Source organism: Coenobita brevimanus, chromosome 23 (genome assembly GCF_032717465.1).
Source record: "Coenobita brevimanus isolate Jiangsu-jjx chromosome 23, ASM3271746v2, whole genome shotgun sequence".
In the NCBI taxonomy this organism is placed as follows: domain Eukaryota; kingdom Metazoa; phylum Arthropoda; class Malacostraca; order Decapoda; family Coenobitidae; genus Coenobita; species Coenobita brevimanus.
The window spans coordinates 60,060,030-60,068,084 of NC_136976.1; the positions used below are offsets into that span (position 1 = coordinate 60,060,030).

The 8,055-nt window shown below is 42.4% G+C and overlaps 1 non-coding gene across 1 annotated transcript; it reads left to right on the plus strand.

The window, feature by feature from the left end:
• The first annotated feature begins 7,388 nt into the window (after window positions 1–7,388).
• On the plus strand, window positions 7,389–7,470 carry TRNAS-AGA (transfer RNA serine (anticodon AGA)). Its single transcript has one exon. It is a non-coding gene; the product is annotated as a tRNA-Ser (tRNA).
• The last annotated feature ends 585 nt before the right edge of the window (window positions 7,471–8,055 follow it).

Here is an 8,055-nt window from a genome sequence, read left to right on the forward strand (position 1 = left end):
GCATATTTTGTCGACCGCCTTTCTTTGCCAACGTCTGTCTCTTTGTTTGTGTTGATTTTTCTGTATAACCATCGGCCTGTCTCTCTGTTATCTGTTTACCCAGCTGTCTGTCTTTGTGTCCGTCTGCCCATCTGTCTGTCGGTCTCTCTCTGTTTGTCTCTTTCTGTATTTATGTCTGCCAGTCTTCCTTTGCGGCAGTGATTACCTCTGTGTGTCTGTCAGTGTGTTCATGTCCATCTCTGTCTTACCGTACATCTCTGTCCGTCTGTTTATGTTCCCCCGTCTGTCTGTTAGTGAGTCCTATGAGGATGGTGATGATGATTTAGTGTTTGTTGTTGTTGTTGTTTTTGTTCTTGTTCTTGTCCTTGATGATCTCGATATTTTGTTGTTGCTGCTTTCGTCGTCATCGTTGTTGTTGTTGTTGTTGTTGTTGTTCACATCATCATCATCATCATCATCATCATCATCATCATCATGTCAGTATTATGGATCTGCCGACCAAATCCAGTAACGGAAAAAAAAAAAAAAAAATCAGACACTAATCAGAGTACGCTGTGCAATGAGCCAAACATCCATTCACTCATCATTAAAGCCTGGGAATTGAGGTCATCGTCCATAAAATCTCAAAATAAAAAAAAAATGTGGAATTGCGATCTGCACAGCTAGTTCTGTTGATGTAACTGTCTGTCGTTGCATTCCGTTAGGTGTGGCTTTGACAAAAAGAAAAAATCCAACCATCGCTGAACAGTCGCAGACAAATGTTCGATTAATATTTCACCTTTTCTGCTTCTTAATTTCCTCTGCTGACAAGTATTCCTATGCTAAGAGAATTTTGGTATACTTCTTGACCCATAAATTATTCTTTCTCACATGAGTGAAAAACATACCCTAAATCAGCGTTTCTCAACCTTTTTACCCTTATGGAACCCTTCAAATAATTTTCATGTCTCAAGGAACCCTTACATAAAAATTATTATATATCATTATGAATATCTCTTCCCAGTATAAACTCAAGTTCATAGGGAGAACATAATATATTTTTTTCTGATGACTGATTTAAGCAAAAAGTAACTTACGTTTATCTCAAGTTTATTGATAATGAAAAAAAAAAATGATAAATAATAAAAATAAATAAATAACTGGAATCAAACTGCTTGTTCAAGAGACCTCATACGGAGGTTTTCATTCACACACAAAAATAAACATAAATAACCAGTATCATATATAACAGATACAAACAAAACGAAAACTGATAATAACTACTAGTACTACTACAATAACTTGATTAGTCAAACTTAAACAAATACAACTGAAGCAAGTTAAGGCAAACAGAAAAACTAACTTTGGAAGAGAGAGAGAGAGAGAGAGAGAGAACACACACACACACACACACACACACACACACACACACACACACACACACACACACACACAAATTCTCCTAAACTAACAAAAAAATCATAAACGTACTTAAACTGTTAAAATTCATATAAAATCCCTAAATGATGGGTAACATTTACTAAATAACGTGGATGAATGAGGGATTGTACCAGCACGCCAGGAAGTACATACGGGACTGATGGAGACCATGCATGTGTCCTGTACTCGATTGAGTCACTTCATGATACACGAATCCGTCACGTATAGCTCCTGCCTACTAACCGCTAAAGGTGGTTTCATCCTGGTGCCGTAAAGACGTCGCTAAGTATATGCCCTATAATTATTTTACTTTTGAATGATATAACAGGTTAAGACTTTAAGGTAATACCCAAGATTTTTCCAAGAATATGCCGTACGTGTATAGTAAAATTACGATTATGAAATTTAACACAAAAATAACTCAAAAATGCGTTTACATGTGATTAGCCTATTTATCACTATTTCTCTCGGAACCCCTAGCGACCTCTAGGCTTCCTGGGAACCCCGGTTGAGAAACGCTGCCCTAAATGTTAAATACACACACGAGATTAGCAGGCGAACTCTGCCCATGACTAAACCTACTCAACAACTGTCCTACCAATCACAACATTGAACCTTCCTCAGCTTATTTCTCCATATCTTTCTTGTTCTGCCTCCTCCTCATCTTCTCATACACGTCACATCAACCAAGACCCATAACCCTATTTCGTAAACTTGTCCCTTTACCTCTCTCTTGGTCTACCTCCTCTTCTCTCCCCTCATTCTTTGTCGTTTCTCGTCTCTCTTGATCTGCCACTTTATCTTTTTTTACACGAAATATGTTCACTTTAACTTGTTTTTGGCCTACCTCATCAACTTCCATATTCCTCATCTTGTTCGTACACTTCATTCTTGGTCTACACACTCTTCTTCCCCCACAGTCTCTTCTCTCTTCTCTCCATCTCGCTCTTGCTCTGCCATCCTCCCTGTAACTTTTCCCTCAATCTCGTTCTTGCTCTGCCTCTTCTTCTTGCCATAATCCCCCACCTCAGCTCCCCTCCGAAGTCGTGGTCTCATTATCAGCTAATCGGAGGCTTCTGACTGGCTAATCCTTCGCCTGAGTACATTATAAGACCACTCGGAATATTACATTACCAGATCCACCTCTCTCTCTCTCTCTCTCTCTCTCTCTCTCTCTCTCTCTCTCTCTCTCTCTCTCTCTCTCTCTCTCTCTCTCTCTCTCTCTCTTTAATTATCACTTTTTTTTTTCCTTCTGGTTACCTTCATTCTTCCCTTCCTCCGTCCTGCCTTCCTTCCTTCCTTTGCCCTCACATTCTCATTATTATTTTCTTTTCAGCTTCATCTTCTATATCATTTTAACTCCATTTTTTTTTTTCACTGTCTCATTTTCTTCCACTTCCTCCCATCCTCCCTTCCTCCTTCCCGCGCTCATTCATTCTTTCCTCCTTCCTCCCCCTCCCATCTTTCCACATTTCTCCTTTCCTTTCGCTTTCCTTCCTCCTTTATCTAATACCCTTTCCCTCCTTCCTGATTTGCTTCCTCCTCATTATCGCTTCGTTTCTCTGTCCCCTCTTGTTTGATTAGTGTCCCTTTCTCTCCTGTTCTTCTTCTTTTCATTCGTACTCAATAGTTTTTCTTTCATTCTCCTTTTGTACCGAATCCCCCGTTCCCTTTCACCTGTGCTCTTTTCTTCCTTCCTCCCTTCCTTATTTACTTACATTCTTATTTACGTATTTACTTCTCTTCCTATCTTCCTTACTCTCCATCTCTTCTTTCCTCACTCTTATCCTCCAGTTTTATCTTATGTCCTCCTCTTTCTCATTTTCTCATTCCTTCCTTCCTTTCTTCCTTACACTGTTGTTTTCTTCCTCCTCCCTCTTCGCTCGTACCATGCTTCTCCATCACTCCTCCTATTCCATTCTCTTTCTTTCCTTCTTTACCTCCTCCCTCAACATTTTAACTTCCCTTTTCTCCTTTCCCCTTTGATTATTCTTCCCTTTCCTTTCATCCTGTATCTTGCTCTCTCCCCTCTCCCTCTTAATCATTTCCATCCATTCACTCCCCTCCTCCTGTTTGCTTTCCTGTCGCACTCTCTCTTCTTTCCCACTTACGTACTCTCTGCCACCTTCCCTTACTTTCTTTTACTTCCATTACCTGTTTTTCTGTTTTTTTTTTTCTTTTTGCATTCATTCTCAACATCATTTTTACCTACCACTCCTATGATTTCCTTCACTTCATCCCTCTCTTCCTCCCTATTCCATTTCATCCTATCTCCCTTTTTCCTCAGTCCTTCCTCTCTCTCTCTCTCTCTCTCTCTCTCTCTCTCTCTCTCTCTCTCTCTCTCTCTCTCGTCTTCCTGTTGCCTTCCTTCTTCTCCTCTCTCCCTCTTATCTTTCATTTCCTTCCTTCCTTCCTTCCCTCCTCACGTCTTTCCTCCCTCCTTCTCTGTATTTCTCTCTGACTTCCCCTCCCTCCTTTATTCACTCATTCATTCATTTTTCTCGATCATTTTCGTTCCCTTCTCCTATTCATTTTCCTGCTCATTCCATCTCTTCCTTCTTTCCTTCTTCCCTCCTTGTCATTATTTTTTTTTCCCAGTCCATTTCTGTCCTCCTTCCTTCTTTCCTGTCTCCGAACTCCCTCCCCTCCTTCCCTCCTTCCTTCCTGTCTCCCTTCCTTTCTCCCTCTCCTTCCTTCCTTCCTTCCTTCCTTACACCCTTCCTCCCTCCCTTTCTGTCTTTCTTTCTTGCTCCCTCCCTCCTTTCTTTCTCACCCTCTTTCCATCCTTCCATCTTACCATCATTTCCTATATCTCTCTCTCCTTCTCCTGTTGGCCATCTCCCTTCCCCTACTTGCTACCATTGTTTGCCTCTACTGAAGAAAATCTCACATCTTTCCCTAACCATTTTTAATCATCAGTATATCCATTACGCCTCACTGTTATTCCTCCTGCCCCGTCCCCTTCATCATCGCCGTATTTTGTGTCATCCAGATTCTTTATACGGTCTCTTTAGAAGGTCAGCTTGAAGCACCTTGGAAAAAAGCTTGAGGTGAGAGAGAGAGAGAGAGAGAGAGAGAGAGAGAGAGAGAGAGAGAGAGAGAGAGAGAGAGAGAGAGAGAGATGATAATTATGAAGGGAATGAGTCATAATAAATATTTTATATACTGTGTGTGTGTGTGTGTGTGTGTGTGTGTGTGTGTGTGTGTGTGTGTGTGTGTGTGTGTGTGTGTGTGTGTGTGTGTGTGAGAGAGAGAGAGAGAGAGAGATGATAATTATGAAGGGAATGAGTCATGATAAGTATTGTGCATGTGTGTGTGTGTGTGTGTGTGTGTGTGTGTGTGTGTGTGTGTGTGTGTGTGAAAGAGAGAGAGAGAGAGAGAGAGAGATGATAAGTATTGTGTATATATGTGTGTGTGTGTGTGTGTGTGTGTGTGTGTGTGTGGGAAACAGACAGACAGACAGACAGACAGACAGACAATCATCCATCACAAGTATGACTGGAGTTGCACCAGCCACTTCACTCCTTTCACCCACCTCACTTCACTTCAGCTCATCTCAGTTTACTTCATTTCGCCTCACCTCACTACAACTCATCTCACTTTATTTCACATTAGCTCACCTCCCCTCACATCACTTCACCTCGTCTCAGTTTACCTCATCTCACCTCACCTCACTTCACTTTACCTCGTCTTACTTTTCCTCACGTCACCTCATCTGACTTTAATTCACGTCACGTCACCTCACCTCACCTAACCTCATCTCACCTCACCTAACCTCATCTCACCTCACTTCACCTCATCTTACTTTACCTCATCTCACCCCATCTCACCTCACATAACCTCACCTCACCTCATCTTGCTTCACCTCATCGCACCTCACCTCACATCACCTCACCTAACCTCACCTCACCTCACCTCATCTTGCTTTACCTCATCGCACCTCACCTCACATCACATCACCTCACCTCACCTCACCTCACCCCACCTCATTTTACTTTACCTCACTACAGTTCACCTCACTTTACCACACCTCAAGTCACCTCACTTTACCTTACTTCATATTTTCTTTTGTCTCATCTCTTACCACTTTACCTCACTTCACCTCACCTTTCTGTACATCACATCACATCACATCGCATCACCTTAACATACCTCATCTCACCTTACTTCGCCTCGCCTCACCTCACCTCACCTCATCTCACCTCACCTCGTCTCACCCAGCCATACTTCATGTCCCACCTTACCTTACCTCACTTCACTTTGCCTTTCCTTAACGCACCTCTCCTCAACTCACTTCGCTTCACTTCATCTCGCCGTCTCACCTCACCACGCCTCACCTCTCCTCAGTACCTAACCATACCACAGTATCACACCTCGTCTAACTTCACCTCACCTCACTTCGCCTCACCTCACCTCACATCACCTCAAATCCCATCACCCCACTTCACACTCACACACACACATACTGTGACGAAATTTCCAGACTATTTATGTGCTCTAGTCTTTCAAGGTTACACGCCGTTATGTTTGTACAGTTGTGTGTGTGTGTGTGTGTGTGTGTGTGTGTGTGTGTGTGTAAGATCGAAATTTTAAGAGAGAGAGAGAGACAGAGAGAGACAGAGACAGACAGACAGACAGACAGACAGACAGACAGTGTCCTTTTGTCGAGACCAGCCCTCACAGGATACAGCATCAGGAAATACAAGTTGGTCCATACGACTATATAACTCTCCACTTCCACTCCGCCAAGTGATTATTTGTGCATTGCAGGGACACCTCAGTCAGCATATCACTGCCTGTCCCGCAGCATTTATTCATACCCTACTTTCACTGCCACATCTGAACCGTCCCCACAACACGCAATATACGGCTAGGTGAGTTTGTAGTAGAGTGCTGTTTACGAACCACACTGTATATATAACGAAGTAACATGGGCACATCTCATCGTCAATAGAGGAGTGTATCACCCGCAGACTTTCACTTACTGCTTTGAGGAGTGGTAGACTACATGAAGGAGGGCGACTGAAACCGCCTGGAGAGAGCAGCTATGAGCAGTAATGGAGAGGGTTATAGTGCTTTTGTCTTAGCCTCCGTGGACAAACACTGGGACTGTGTTTCCGGCAATAAACACAGGAAGCAAGTCGACTAAACGGGGCAGTTCAAGGATTTATGTGTTCAGATATTCAAGGATTTCAGTGCAGCGTTCATTTTTATCTATTTCGCTCATGCCAAATTTTTCCTGGTAAGAGCCTACACACACTTTAATTTTTGTGGTACGGTAATACCCATCTTTCAAACCTCGTGAGAAAAGAAGTGAATTATGAAGACTTGAGTGATGAATTTGTACTGGCCACTTTTCTGATGTGTGTGTGTGTGTGTGTGTGTGTGTGTGTGTGTGTGTGTGTGTGTGTGTGTTCTACTGGCGCTCATGTATAACGCTGGAGTCTGTTGGAATACATGATGATGGTGGAATATGAAAAAAATAAATAAATAACCCATTCGTTTTTTATCTCTAATATGCTAGTTAGTGGAGAATTATGATATTCTGAGACCACTGTAAGCATGGCGATGATATTCCTCTTGTAATAATAAAACTCTCTCTCTCTCTCTCTCTCTCTCTCTCTCTCTCTCTCTCTCTCTCTCTCTCTCTCTGTTTTCACCTTAGCCTCATAAAAGAGATACCGTAGTCATAACATTTCTTTCAACAGACGACCTCGAAATGACCAGTACATTTGTTTGCTTCTCTGTGAAATGCAGTAGTTTGTCTATCTATCTATCTATATACCTAGGCTGCTTCCCCCAAGGAAAGGGAGGTAGCCGAGACAGGACGACTCACTCTCCATTTACTCATCCATTCAAACACATTCATTCGCATCTTAGCCCCAAAGGGGAGAACGGACAGTAGTTTGTACTTCTTTAAAATCGTGCTCGACGGAGCGTGCACACGTTTTGTCGGCACTGTTTGTGCCGCAGTGATGGCCGAGTGGTTAAGGCGTCTGACTAGAAATCAGATGGGATCTTCCCGCGTAGGTTCGAATCCTACTCACTGCGTGAACGTTTTAAAGACATTGTGAGACAAGGAAGCAGTTTACACCTAACCCTCGGGCATTATGGATGTCCCACTTCTGAATAAAGTAGTTAGACCTGAGCGCCAGAAAACGGGAAAATTCGATGTACAGTTGATGAGTCGGCGGAAATACTTTTTACTGGGTCTTACGGCCAAACAGACACATTACCTATCAACAACTACATGTTAGCACTCTCCATTGCTAAGTAAAGCCGTCTGGCATTAGCCAGTGTTAAAAGCTTAAGTTTACCAATACCAATGAGAGCTAAAGGGCACAGAATTAACTTACAGATACAAACTATACAGGTACCTTCACCTGCCATGCACTGAACTAATGGACCATGGTTCCAGACAGAATGATAGAGAACTTCACCAAACACATCTTCAAAAGCAGACTATAACTTCGCTTCACCTAACACAGCTTAAGTGTGTGTGTGTGTGTGTGTGTACATCATAACCTTTCGACATGTGTATTTGTAAGAACAGGAGTTCATGTCTGTAAATGAAAGTATAGCCCCTAGTATGTAAGATTAATGGGATGAATAAAATTGTGTGCAGATACTGTACAT